At 40.5% G+C, this 14,828-nt stretch overlaps 1 long non-coding RNA gene across 1 annotated transcript; it reads right to left on the bottom strand.

The window, feature by feature from the left end:
* Window positions 1–12,984: 12,984 nt before the first annotated feature.
* On the bottom strand, window positions 12,985–14,037 carry LOC104096304 (uncharacterized). The gene is made up of 3 exons (XR_686291.4): window positions 13,799–14,037; window positions 13,462–13,549; window positions 12,985–13,268 (listed from the first exon to the last, which is right to left on the bottom strand). It is a non-coding gene; the product is annotated as an uncharacterized lncRNA (long non-coding RNA).
* Between the last annotated feature and the right edge of the window lie 791 nt (window positions 14,038–14,828).

Here is a 14,828-nt window from a genome sequence, read left to right as displayed (position 1 = left end):
TATTTTCCTTCATTTTTGCATTGCTGGTAGCTGCTGATTTCTGGTGTTTCAAACCTTTTTTACGATCGCAAAGATTGGGACGCGATCGCGTAGGCTTAGTTGGGCAGTGGAGCTTTATTCCATGCAATCGCGTGGGGATATACACGATCGCATAGGGTTAACTGGGGGGCTGCTAAGTTTTGTTTTACGCGATCGCGTGAAGAGGGATACGATCGCGTAGCTCTAGGATTTTGTGACTCGCGAACGCGTGAAGAGGGATGCGATCACGTAGAGCTGGAAGCTTGTGCTTCGCGATCGCGTAGGTATGTGAAGTTATGGATCACGATCGCATGGAAGAGTTCGCGAATGCGTAGAGTTAATTTGGGAAGTGGAAAAATTGTTCTTCGCGATCGCGTAGAGCAAATGTCTAGGAAGAGAGTTTAAGTTCTGAAAATTCGTCCCATTTTCCATTTTTGACGGATTGGAGCTCGGGAAATGGCGATTTTCGGGAGTTTTTCAAGGAAAATAATGGGGTAAGTGTTTTAACTCAATATTGGTTAAATTACCTGAATCCATGGTGGTTCTTAACATTTAATTGGTGAATTAAGTTGAAATATTGTGAAAACCCTTTTGGTTTAATTTGGAGATTTGAGGGTCGAGTTAATGTCGGATTTGAGTAAAATTTGTATGGTTGGACTCGTGGTTGAATGGGCGTTCATATTGCGTAACTTTTGTCGGATTCTGGGACGTGGGCCCCACGGGCGATTTTTGAGCTAAATTTTGGATTTTTATTGAAAAATAGCATTTTATTATGGAATTAATTCCAATAAATTTTATTGACTGAATCGAATTATTTATGACTAGATTCGAGGCGTCTGGAGGCCAATTCACGAGGAAAAGACATCACAGAATAAGAATTTCACGGTTTGAGGTAAGTAACAGTTATAAATCTGGTCCTGAGGGTATGAAACCCCGGAATTTGGTATCTTGTGATTACTTTGGAGGTGACGCGCATGCTAGGTGACGGGCGTTTGGGCGTGCACCGAGGGGATTGTGACTTGGTCCGTCCCGTGAAACTGTAAAGTTGAATAACTTGTTGTTAGATATTTGCTCTCTATGTGTTGTGGAAATTTGACTGTAAGTCATGTTAGAAATCATGTTTAGGCTATATGTTGGTACTGTTGGGACCCATAGAGGTCATGTACATGCTGAATTATCTTCTAAATTGATGTTTTATACTCAGTCACAGTTTACTTATTTTTTTATATCAGTCTCTATTGTTCATTATTGATGCATCATATTATTGTTATTTGGGCTGAGTATAATGACTATTGAGAGCCCGAGAGACTAGAGAGATATATGACTGAGCGGGGCCGAGGGCCTGATTGTGAGATATTATTGCAGCACGTGAGTTGTCCGTGCGGATCCAAATATTATTATAATATAGCACGTGAGTTATCCGTGCGGATCCAGATATTGATATTATAGCACGTGAGTTGTCCGTGCGGATTATAGCGCTTGGGCTATAGGAGCCCCTCCGAAGTCTGTACACCCTCAGTGAGTGCGGGTACCCATTGAGTGTGAGTGTTGGGGGCCGGGAGCCCAGTGGGTGATTATTGTCTTGAGAGGCTGTACTTGCTTTTCATTTGTGGTTGCACTTAGTTGCTATCTGTCATTGTTGAGGAAGTTTTTGAAAGATTTTATATCCGGAATACATGAACTTGAACTGTATAGAATTGATTTGACTTAAACTGCTGGATTTGAAAGCATGTCTATTCTTTGCTAGAATTACTGAAAGTGAACTATAAATGTGTAGCTCGTCACTATATTCAATTTCTTATTTATTATTATTACTTGCTGAGTTGGTTGTACTCATACTATACCCTGCACTTCGTGTGCAGATCCAGGTGTTCCCGGGCATAGCAGGTGTTGATTTTTCCGCGCAGTTGCTTTTTCGGGGATTCTGAGGTAGCTGCCGTGTTTCGCAGACCTTGCCTTTCCTTCCCTATCTCCTTGTTTGTTGTATTTGATCTCAGACTATTATAGACCATATTTTCCATACTTGTATTCATAATAAATGCTCACATACTCAGTGACACCAGGTTTTGGGAGTGTTCGTATCATTATTTGTGGGATTTTGTATTGTATTTAAATATTATGTTTTTCAAAATTAAAGGAAATCGGGGGTTATTGATGTTATTGACTTGCTTAGTATTGAGATAGGCGCCATCACGACAGGTCAGATTTTGGGTCGTGACAAGTTGGTATCAGAGCCTAGGTTACATAGGTCTCACGAGTCATGAGCAGGTTTCGTAGAGTCTTGCGGATCGGTAAGGAGACGTCTATACTTATCTTCGAGAAGCTGCAGAACCTTTAGGAAAACGTCACTTTCTTGTATTCTGTCGTGCGAATTTGTTTATTCCAGAAACTAAATCTATGTTATTTTATTCTCTCATAGATAGTGAGGACACGTACTATCGGATCGGACGGTCAGCCACCAGTGCCACTAGCTAGGGCCGCGAGAGGTCGGGGCCGAGGTAGAGGTCGAGGTGTAGCTCGTACCACAGTTAGACCAGCACCTGTGGTACCACCAGTTGCTCCAGCTTAGGAGCAGATTCCAGATATAGCTGAGCCGACAGGACCAGTTCAGGCACCAGATGTGCCCATTGAGATTCTAGGCCTTTAGGAGACTTTGGCCCAGATATTGACAGTTTGCACTGGTCTTGCTCAGGTGGTTTCTGCTTAGGCCACACCTGCCACTTCTCAGGCCGGGGGAGGTACTCATACTCCTGTTGCCCATACTCCAGACCAGGTAGTACAGGGACTTCATATACCGGGGGCACTACCAGCCCAGCCTATTGTAGTTGCTCAGGCCCTGGTAGTTCCTGTTATGGCAGATGATGAGCAGAGGAGACTTGAGAGATTTGAGAGGCTTCGACCTCCACCATTTAGCAGTACTGAGTCAGAGGATGCTCAGGGTTGTTTGGATAGGTGTCAACGGATGCTTCAGACAGCGGGTATTCTGGAGGCCAGTGGGGTCTCGTTCACTACTTTTTAATTTTCTGGGGCTGCCTTCATATGGTGGGAGGCTTATGAGAGGCGCAGGCCGGTTGGTGCAGTACCACTTACATGGCAGGAGTTCTCTGTTTTCTTTTTGGAGAAGTTTGTGCCGTAATCTCGCAAAGAGGAGCTGCATAGACAGTTTGAGTAGTTACGTCAAGATGGTATGTTTGTGATGCAATACGAGATGAGATTTTCTGAGTTGGCTCATCACGCAGCCTGGTTGGTTCCCACTGATAGGGAGAGGATTAGGAGATTCATTGATGGCCTCACTTTTCAGCTACGATTACTCATGACTAGAGAGAGAGTGTCTGGTGCTACTTTCGACGAGGTGGTCGACATTGCTCGTCATGTTGAGATGGTTCGCAGCCAGGAGAGGGTTGAGAGGGAGGCTAAGAGGCCTCGTGGTTCAAGTGATTTCAGCTGTGTTCCTTTAGGGGGTCAGTTTTACCGCGGTAAGGGTTGTTCTTACAGACATGCTCATACGGGTCGTCCAGCTCATCGTGGTGCATCAGCTAGCCACAGTTCTTACAGTACTCACTCAGGCCAGTCTTTATTCAGTGCACTACCAGCGTGGAGTTCTCATCATGCCTCGTCCGCTCAGGCTTCTACAAGTAATTCCTCGGGTTATCAGGAGCAGCAGTTCAGTCAAAGGAGGGGTTGTTTCGAGTGCGGAGAATTTGGTCTTTACAAGAGAGATTATCCTAGGTTGTTGAGTGGGGCTCCACAACAGAGTTCTCGACTGACAGTACCAGCACCAGCAGTTCCACTACCCGCCCAGCCAACTCGGGGTGGGGGTCAGGCAGCTAGGGGTTGCCTAAGAGAGGGAGGCCGATAAGGTGGCGATCAGGCCTATTTCTATGCTTATCCTGCCAGGTCCGATGTTGTTGCTTCAAATGCAGTGATCATAGGTATTGTTTCAGTGTGCCACATGGAGGCTTCTATATTATTTGACCCTAGTTCCATTTATTCATATATATCATCGTATTATGCTCGTTATCTGGATATGCCCTGTGAGTCCTTAGTTTTACCTGTTTGTGTATCTACACCGGTGGGCGATATTATTACTGTAAACCGTGTGTTTCGGTCATGTGTGGTAACTATTGGGGAACTAGAGACTAGAGTTGATCTCTTATTACTTGGTATGGTTGAATTCGATGTAATCCTAGGTATAGATTGGTTGTCTCCATGCCATACTATTCTGGACTGTCACACAAAAACCGTGACGTTGACGATGCCGGGGTTGCCAAAGGTTGAATGGAGAGGTTCTCTAAATTTTATTCCTAGCATGGTAATTTCTTATTTGAAGGCCCAACATATGGTGGGAAAGGAATGTTTGTCATATTTGGCCTTTGTGAGAAATGTTGATGCAGATACTCCTATTATTGATTCAGTACCGGTCGTGCGAGACTTTCTGGATGTATTTCCTACAGACCTACTGGGTATGCCACCCGATAGGGATATTGATTTCAGTATTGACTTGGTGCGGGGCGCTCAGCCCATTTCTATTCCCCCGTATCGCATGGCACTAGCTGAGTTAAAATAATTGAAATAGCAACTTCAGAAACTCCTTGAAAAGGGGTTTAGGTCTAGTGTGTCACCTTGGGGTGCACCGGTTCTGTTTGTGAAAAAAAAGATGGTACTATGCGGATGTGCATCGATTATAGGCAGTTGAACAAAGTTACAATCAAGAATAAATATCCCTTGCTGCGTATTCATGACTTATTTGACCAGCTTCAAGGTGCGAGGGTGTTCTCCAAAATTGATTTGAGATCTGGGTATCACCAGTTGAAAATTCGGGATTCAGATATTCTAAAGACGACATTCAAAACTCGTTATGGCCACTATGAATTTCTTGTGATGTCTTTTGGGCTAACCAATGCCGTAGCAGCATTTATGCATTTGATGAATAGTGTATTCCAGTCATATCTTGATTTATTTGTCATAGTATTTATTGATGATATCCTGGTGTACTCACGTAGCCAGTAGGAGCATGCACAATACTTGGGTATTGTATTACAGAGATTGAGAGAGGAGAAGCTTTATGCCAAATTCTCTAAGTGTGAGTTCTTGCTTAATTCGGTGGCATTCTTGGGACATATAGTGTCCAGTGAAGGAATTAAGGTGGATCCGAAGAAAATAGAGGCAATTCAAAGTTGGCCCAGGCCATCTTCAGTTACTAAGATTCGGAGTTTTCTCGGCTTAGCCAGTTATTATCGTCGCTTCGTGGAGGGATTCTCGTCTATTGCATCACCTATGACTAAATTGACCCATAACGGTGCTCCGTTCAGGTGGTCGGATGAATGTGAAGAGAGCTTTCAGAAGCTCAAAACAACTTTGACTACAGCTCCAGTATTAGTATTGCCTACAGGTTCAGAGTCTTATACTGTATATTGTGACGCATCGCGTATTGGTCTCGGCGCAGTGCTTATGCAAGACGGTAGGGTGATTGCCTATGTATCCAGACAGTTAAAGGTGCATGATAAGAATTACTCGGTCCATGATCTTGAGTTAGAAGTTATTGTTCATGCCCTGAAAATTTGGCGGCATTACTTGTACGGTGTCCAATGTGAGGTATATGCCGATAATCGGAGTCTACAACATTTGTTTAAATAGAAGGATCTTAATTTGCGGCAGTGAAGGTGGTTGGAGTTGCTTAAGGATTATGACATTACCATTCTCTATCATCCTGGAAAGGCCAATATGGTGGCTGATGCCTTGAGTCATAAGGCGGGGAGTTTGGACAGCTTAGCATACTTACCGGTAGCAGAAAGGCCTTTAGCCTTGGATGTTCAGGCCTTGGCCAATAAGTTTGTTAGATTGGATATTTTCGAGCCAAATCGAGTTTTAGCTTGTGTGGGTTCTCGATCTTCTTTATATGATCGCATCAGAGAGCACCACTATGATGATCCCCATTTGCTCATCCTTAAGGACACAGTTCAGCACGGTAATGCCAAGGAAGTCACTATTGGAGATGACGGTGTATTACGGATGCAGGGCAGGCTATGTATACCTAATGTAGATGATTTGCGTGAGTTGATTCTCCAGGAAGCTCACACTTCGCGGTACTCCATTCATCCAGGAGCCGCGAAGATGTATCAGGATTTGAGGAAGCACTATTAGTGGAGGCGAATGAAGAAAGATATAGTTCGATTTGTAGCTCGGTATTTAAATTGTCAACAGGTAAAGTACGAGCATCAGAGACCGGGAGGATTGCTTCAGAGACTTGAAATTCCGGAGTGGAAATTGGAGTGTATTACAATGGACTTTGTAGTTGGGCTTCCACGGACTTTGAGGAAGTTTGATGCGGTTTGGGTGATTGTAGATCGACTGACTAAGTCCACGCATTTTATTCCAGTTGGTACCAATTATTCTTTGGAGCGGTTGGCTGAGATTTATATCTGCGAGATTGTTTGCTTACACGGTGTGCCAGTGTCCATCATTTCAGATTGGGGCACGTAGTTTACATCACAATTTTGGAGAGCAGTGCAGTGAGAATTGGGCACACAGGTTCAGTTGAGTTCAGCATTTCATCCTCAGACGAACGGACAGTCCGAGTGCACTATTCAGATATTAGAGGATATGCTACGCGCTTGTATCATTAATTTTGGGGGTTCTTGGGATCAATTTCTGCCACTCGCGGAGTTTGCTTATAATAATAGCTACCAGTAAAGCATTCAGATGGCTCTGTATGAGGCTTTATGGGAGACGGTGCCAGTCCCCGGTGGGTTGGTTTGAGCTGGGTGAGGCTAGGCTATTGGGTACTGACTTAGTTCAAGATGCTTTAGAGAAGGTCAAAGTGATTCAGAAACGGCTTCGCACGGCACAGTCTAGACAGAAGAGGTATGCCGACAGGATGGTTCGTGATGTTGTTTACATGGTTGGGGACAAGGTTCTGCTTAAGCTTTCACCCATGAAGGGTGTGTTGAGTTCGGCAAGAAGGGCAAGTTGAGCCCTCGGTATATTAGGCCTTTTGCGATACTTAAGAAGATTGGAGAGGTGGCTTATGAACTTGCTTTGCCACCTAATCTATCATGTGTTCATCAGTGTTCCATGTATCCACGCTCCGAAAGTATGTCGGGGATCCGTCTCATATTCTGGATTTTAGTACAGTACAGTTGGACGGTAATTTGACTTATGATGTGGAGCCGATGGCTATTTTAGACTGGCAGGTTCGAAAACTGAGGTCAAAGAATATAGCATCAGTGAAGGTATAGTGGAGAGGCCAGCCAGTTGGAGAAGCTACTTAGGAGATTGAGCAGGAGATTCGGAGCAAATATCCACACCTATTGGAGACTCCAGGTATGATTCTAAACCCGTTCGAGGATGAACGTTTATTTAAGAGGGGGAGAATGTAACGACCCAGCCGGTCGTTTTTAGTATTATAACTTTTTTTTCCCCATGTACTTCTCAATTTATGCTTTACAGTCATTTTATGACTTACTGGATTTTTTGGTTTGGGTCCGGAAGGAATTCGGAGTGAAACGAGACACTTAGTCTCATTATTAAAAATTTAAGTTAAAAACGTTGACCGGATGTGGACTTATCTATAAACGACCTCGGATTTAAATTTTGATGATTCCAATAGCTCTGTATGGTGATTTCATATTTCGGAGCGTGTCCGAAAAATTATATGGAGGTCCGTAGTAGAATTAGACTTAAAATGGCGAAAGTCAAATTTTTGGGAAGTTTGACCTGGGGGTTGACTTTTTGATATCGGGGTCAAAATTTGATTCTGAAAATTTTAATAGGTATGTTATGTCATTTATGACTTGTGTGCAAAATTTGAGGTCAATCGGACGTGATTTGATAGGTTTCGTTGTTGTTTGTGAAAACTTGGAATTTCAAAGTTCATTAGGCTTGAATTGGGGTATGATTCGTGGTTTTAGCATTGTTTGAGGTGATTTGAGGGTTCGACTAAGTTCATATGATATTTTAGGACTTGTTGGTATATTTGGTTGAGGTCCCGAGGGGCTCGGGCGTATTTCGGATGGTATTCGGATTATTTTCCTTCATTCTTGCACTCCTGGTAGCTACTGATTTCTAGTGTTTCAAACCTTCTTCGCGATCGCGAAGATTGGGACGCGATCACATAGGCTTAGTTGGGAAGTGGAGTTTTGTTCTATGCGATCGCGTAGGGTTAAATAGGGGCTGCTGAGGTTTGTTCTACGTGATCGCGTGAAAAGGGAAGTGGTCGCGCAGCTCTGGGATTTTGTGACTCACGAACGCATGAAGAGGGCTACGATCGTGTAGAGCTGGAAGCTTGTGCTTCGTGATCACGTGAATGTGTCTGCGATCGCTTAGGTCTTTGAAGTTATACATCGCGATCGCGTGGAAAAGTTCGCAATCGCGTAGAGTTAATTTGGGCAGTGGAAAAATTATTCTTCGCGATCGCGTGTGAATGTTCGCGATCTCGTAGAGCAAATGTTTGGGCAGAAAGTTTAAGTTCTGAAAATGGGACTCCATTTTTGACGGATTGGAGCTCGAGAAGAGGCGACTTTAGGGAGTTTTTCAAGAAAAACAATGGGGTAAGTGTTCTTAACTCAATATTGATTAAATTACCCGAATCCATGGTTGTTTTTAACATTTAATTGGTTAATTAAGTTGGAAAATTGTGAAAACCCACTTAGTTTAATTTGGAGATTTGAGGGTCGAGTTGATGTCGGATTTGAGTAAAATTTGTATGGTTGAACTTGTGGTTGAATGGACGTTCATATTTTGTAACTTTTGTCGGGTTCCGAGATATGGAACCCACATGCGATTTTTGAGCTAAATTTCGGATTTTTATGGAAATTAGCATTTTCTTATGGAATTAATTCCAATAAATTTTATTGACTGAATCAAATTATTTGCGACTAGATTTGAGGCGTTTGGAGGCCAATTTACGAGGAAAAGACATCTCATAATAAGAATTTCATGGTTTGAGGTAAGTAACAGTTATAAATCTGGTCCTGAGGGTATGAAACCCCGGAATTTGATATCATGTGATTACTTTGGAGGTGACGCACATGCTAGGTGACGTGCATGTGGGCGTGTACCGAGGGGATTGTGACTTGGTCCGTCTCATGAAACTGTAAAGTTGAATAACTTGTTGTTAGCTATTTTCTCTCTATGTGTGTTGGAAATTTGACTGTAAGTCATGTTAGAAACCATGTTTAGGCTATATGTTGGTACTGTTGGAACCCACAGAGGTCGTGTACATGTTAAATTATCTGCTAAATTATTATTTTGTACTCAGGCACAATTTACTTGTTTATTTTATCTCAGTCTTTATTGTTCATTATTGATGCATCATATTATTGTTATTCCGGCTGAGTATCATGACTATTGAGAGTTCGAGAGACTGGAGAGATTTATGACAGAGCGGGGTTGGGGGCCTGATTATGAGATATTATTGCAGCACGTGAGTTATCCGCGCGGATCCAGATATTATTATATTATAGCACGTGAGTTGTCTGTGCAATACATGAGTTGTCCGTGCGGATCCAGATATTGATACTATAGCACGTGAGTTGTCCATGCGTATTATAGCGCTTGGGATGTAGGAGCCTCTCCAGAGTCTGTACACCCCTAGTGAGCGCGGGTACCCATTGAGTGTAAGTACTGAGAGCTGGGAGCCCAGTGAGTGATTGTTCTGTACTTGCTTTTCATTTGTGGTTGCATTTAGTTGCTATCTGTCATTGTTGAAAAATTTTCTGAAAGATTTTATATCCGGAATACATAAACTTGAACTGTATAGAATTGGTTTGACTTAAACTGCTGGATTTGAAAACATGTCTATTCTTTGCTGGAATTACTGAAAGTGAACTATAATTGTGTAGCTCGTCACTATCTTCAATTCCTTATTTATTATTGTTACTTGCTGAGTTGGTTATACGCATACTACACCCTGCACTTCGTGTGCAGATCTAAGTTTTCCCGGGCATAGCAAGTGTTGATTTTTCCGCGCAGTTGCTTTTCCAGGGATTCTGAGATAGTTGTCGTATTTCGCAGACCTTGCCTCTCCTTCCCTATCTCCTTGTTTGCGGTATTTGGTCTCAGACTACTATAGACCGTATTTTTCAGACTTGTATTCATAATAGATGCTCATGTACTCAGTGACACCAGGTTTTGGGAGTGTTCGTATCAGTATTTGTGGGATTTTGTATTGTATTTAAATATTATGTTTTTCAAACTTAAAGGAAATCGGGGGTTATTGATGTTATCGGCTTGCCTAGTATTGAGATAGGCGCCATCACGACATGTCAGATTTTGGGCCGTGACAGCTGCCTGGCATTTTATATAGTATTTCTTATCCATTTGATACTGGTACTTGATACATCTGAGTTGTTGAGGTAGAATACAAGACTGGGAAATTCATACCTTCAAAAGAAATCTTTGGAAGATTATGTAACTTACAGATTTACCCCATTATTGTTGTGTGTTTCATATCTGCCTATGAATTATTATATAGCTTTATTGGACCTCTAATAAGTGTCGATGTCGACCCCTCGTCACTACTTCTCGGGGGTTAGGCTAGATACTTACTGGGTACGCGTTGATTTACGCACTCATGCTGCACTTCTGCACTAAATGTGCATGATCTGATAGGTTTATTTGGTGGTCACCTTGGCGCATAAGCGCAGCTGCTGAGGGGACTTTATGGTGAGCTGCAAATTCCAGGCTACGTATCGCAGCCCACAGAATCTCCATCGTATGACTTACTTTAGCCTGTCTTATTTACATTCTAGACAGATGTTGCATTATTATTGTACTCCTTAGTAAATTCTTATGCACTTGTGACACCGTGTTTTGGGATGTTCTAGTTGATGACTACAAATTTGTATATTATTATCACCTTTCATTTCCTTTTTCAGACTATTAGTTATGTACGTACCCGTGATTTTAGAGTTGCAAACCTCTTTACTTAATTACAATTATGATTTCGAAAATAATAAAATGAATAATTAAGTTGTTGACTTGGCTAACGGCGACGTTGGGCGCCATCGCGACCTATAGTGGGTTTTTGGTGGTGACATTGATCTAATTATTTTTTTTTAAAATCATTAGTGCCAACATTTTAATGCAAAGTAGAGGATATTAACTAGTAACTAGAAAAAACCTGGAAAAAACAAAAACAGAATCACACCTATTTTATATTGGGGCTGTACGTCTTTGACAGTTTGAACATTGAAGATAAATTCCAGTGGATTCGCTGTGAGTGGCTAAAATTCAAAACGATTCGCTTGGAGTATGTGTTCCTTTTGTTGGTTCCTCCCTTACTTTCCATTGCGTAAATGGTGGTATTAACTTCGTTAAAAAATCAGCCTTCATTATCTTTTTTGTCAGGTCTGAATTAAGTGGAAATAAATGAAGTGGAATTGTGGAAAGCAGAGACCAATTTGAAAAGAGTGGCATGTTATCTACTCTTTCGATTGTTTGTGATTAGAAATACTTTAATTTGATTGAGAATTCAATTTTTTGTTGCAATATAATTAGTCGAGTCATACAAGAAAAAAGTACATCTGGTTTCTTCATTGTGGCAGCGACCTTTCTGAAACGAAAAATCAAAAAATGATCGAGACATGGAGGGACCAACCCCACTTATTAATGGGACGGATTAATAAGACTTTTAACCCTCTCGTCGAAACTTAAAAAGTATTTGTACTTCTTTTTTCTGTATTTCCCTTCCTAAACTTTAAACAAATAAAAAGAAAAAACATTTAGGGGTCATTTGGTTCATATACTATTGTGTGAAGATCAAATATAACTTAGGGATTGTTTCTGTGATAAATAATGCTCCATGAAGACCAAGAATTAGAATCTTTTAGACACATTTCAACAAAACATTTTTGCAATATTACAAAAGATCATGCACCTAAAATAACTAAAAAGAAATATGAACCAAGACACTTCATATTTAAGTTTACTCCGACTACTTTGTGCTTCTCTGTTACATGGCGAAACTAATGGTATAGACTAAAGGCCTAGCCATTTAGGACCATAATATGCTTTTCGGTTGGTTTCACTCAAGCTTTTGGGTACAACAAACACACAATTATGAATAAAGTCTTACGCGCAGATAATATTATATCATGTTAAGAATATCTTTTGGACTATTTTACTCCAACAACAAGTTGGGTGAGCATTTGAACTTAGATTCATCAGTTGCTTTGGAGATGACATGGTTCAATCAACTTGCTAACAAAGTTGGTTTCTTGTTTCAAGCTTATAATTAAAACTTGCGACGAGAGTGGATTAGTGTTGGAATATGTCCTTTTTTTTTTGTTTCCCCTTAATACAATTTATAGCTTAAACTATGGTTTTAACTTCATGGATACATCAGCCTTCCTTATCTTTTTAACAGTGCTAAAGTGGAAAGATGAGGTGTAAAGTTGACCAATTTGTGCATGTTGTCTATGTAATGCCTGCAATAATGTGTTACGGCCCTCCTTATCTTTCAATCTAATCTTTTGTGATTAGAAACATTTTTCATTTGATTGCGAATTCAAATTAATTTTTGATGCAAAAAAAGTCTACTTCTACAACTTCAAGAAATTTTTTATCCTGTTTGGAAAATTCAAACTAGATGAAGACATGGAGGGACCCAACCCTACTGGCTACTGCTTAAGTTTACTTTCAGCCTGAGTAATGCTTTCACCGAAAGTTGAAAGGTATTTGTAACCTTTTTATTTACCTTCCTAACTTTTTTTTAACAACTCCGTATTCGAAAAGCGTTACTAATCTGAATTCACATAGTCTACAAAAAGAGTAAAACGCTCCCTATCAAGAAGATGTAAATTGTTAGGACTCCCTTCCTAAGTTGTAATAACAAAATAAAAGGCATTTGTAAATTATTGAACACACCGGTTTAATGAACTTGGTCAAGAGAAGAAAAACAATAAAGAAAAGATAAATTTAAATTTCCAGATTAGATGAGCTTGAAGGACAGTATGATTCTGTAAATGAAGAAAATAGGATATATATTACTACTATTAAAAGGTGAGTAAAGTTTACAGGGTCTGATCTCTAATTATAAAGACAATTATGTAGATTTATCTACGGAAACAGGCTGATTGATACAACTTTGAAGCAAGGAAAATTAAGAGATTGTTTAACACGTACAATATATTATATCTTCTCATAAGAGAGATAGCTAGAAATTAAATACTAAATATCAACAGATGAAGAGGATGGAAGGGTCGCAGCAACACTCATCAATCAGGAAACAACAACACAGAGCTGCCAGACTGCATCAACACATCATTTTAAAAACTTGTATTAAATACTTTTAGGCCTTTTTTCCCTCAAAATAAATACACACAACAGAGACGAATTCAAGATTTAGATTTTAAAATTTTCTTTTATATATGTAATTATAGTTGGAGCTGAAAGCAAACTCTTCTAAAAAAAGAGCCCAAAAAAAAAAAAAAAACCACTTACCATCCCTCAAGAAAGCCAGGTTCCCTTCTGGGGGGAGGAGCTGTATAATATTGTGGTGGCGGCATCACTGGAGGACCTTGATAATACCCTAGCAACATATATATGTTTCCATTTAAACAAAATCAAATAAATTATGTTATGGGACAAAAGAAAAAAAGGATTGAAAGAGCTAGCTAGTACTTCAGAGTTATGGGAAGGTTGATTTTACCAGAAGAACAAGAACTAAAATTAAAGTACGTCAGTCAAGAATAGGAAATTAAAAAAACATCAAATTGAAGTTAAACAAGACACCCTACAACTTTATGTTATTCACCAAGCTAGAGTTAAAGGGATTTACCTTGAGAAGGGTAGGGATACGCGTACTTTGGTGGCTCACTCATCCTCGATACCCTCTCACAAAATCACAGAGATATGTTCCAAATAAACAGAAGAAGAGTAATTCCAATTTCTAACTTGATAATCAGATAAGTACCGATTTATACGAGCCTAAAGTTTCAAGGGTCAGACCATGACTTATTAATTATTAGCCTCATCAGGAGATTTGAAATGTATTCCTCCCTTACTGCAATACTGTATGCACTTTTTTGTCATTAAAAACTATTTATACATAGTTTACCTATCGACCTGTTACCTAAATCCCTCTTACACATCTGTTCACCATGGAATAATATTACGCACTCAAACCATTTCAGCTACGTGGCATCTGCGTGTTCTTCACATAAAACAGAAGCGTAAATGCTATAACATTTATGTCAGAAGTTTTATAAAAAATCCACATATCTAATTTTTAAGTTTTTTTTTCCTTTTTACACCAATTAAAAAATTTAAAAAATAATAAAAATAACCCCTCCCACTCTTGTCTTCTTCCCCACCCCAAGCCCCCACCCCGGTCTTCTTCCTAGTTCCAAACCTCTCCATCTGTATTATATTCTCTAAATGCCCTTCCATCCACGCTGGTCCACGCCCCGAGTCGATCGGCGGACCGGCTCCCCACCCCTCCCCACCCCAAGGTTTCGTCTCCGCTCCCCCTATTTTGTCTTCTTCCCCGATTCAACCTTCTCCCATTCCATTTTCTTTTGTTTGCTCAAGATCCAAAATTTCTCCGGAAATTTCTTGGTGGTAGTTATGTGAATGAGAAGAGCAGAATTGCAGAAGAAGTTAAGTTTTCAATTTCTTGTTTTGGAATTTTGTTGACAAAGTGGTCTTTGTGGTTCTTTCAATTGTGCCAAATAAAGATCTAAAAAAATTTCTTTCCGTTATTTTCTTATGACTCATCATTATTGAGTTTTGTAAAAAAGAATAGATAATACCAGAAAGAAGGGATGGTCGGAGATGGAGTTTCAGGCAAAATTCCGGCCGGTGAAGTT

This window comes from Nicotiana tomentosiformis, chromosome 2 (assembly GCF_000390325.3).
Source record: "Nicotiana tomentosiformis chromosome 2, ASM39032v3, whole genome shotgun sequence".
Classification (NCBI taxonomy): domain Eukaryota; kingdom Viridiplantae; phylum Streptophyta; class Magnoliopsida; order Solanales; family Solanaceae; genus Nicotiana; species Nicotiana tomentosiformis.
This window is presented reverse-complemented; position numbering and strand designations above follow the sequence as displayed.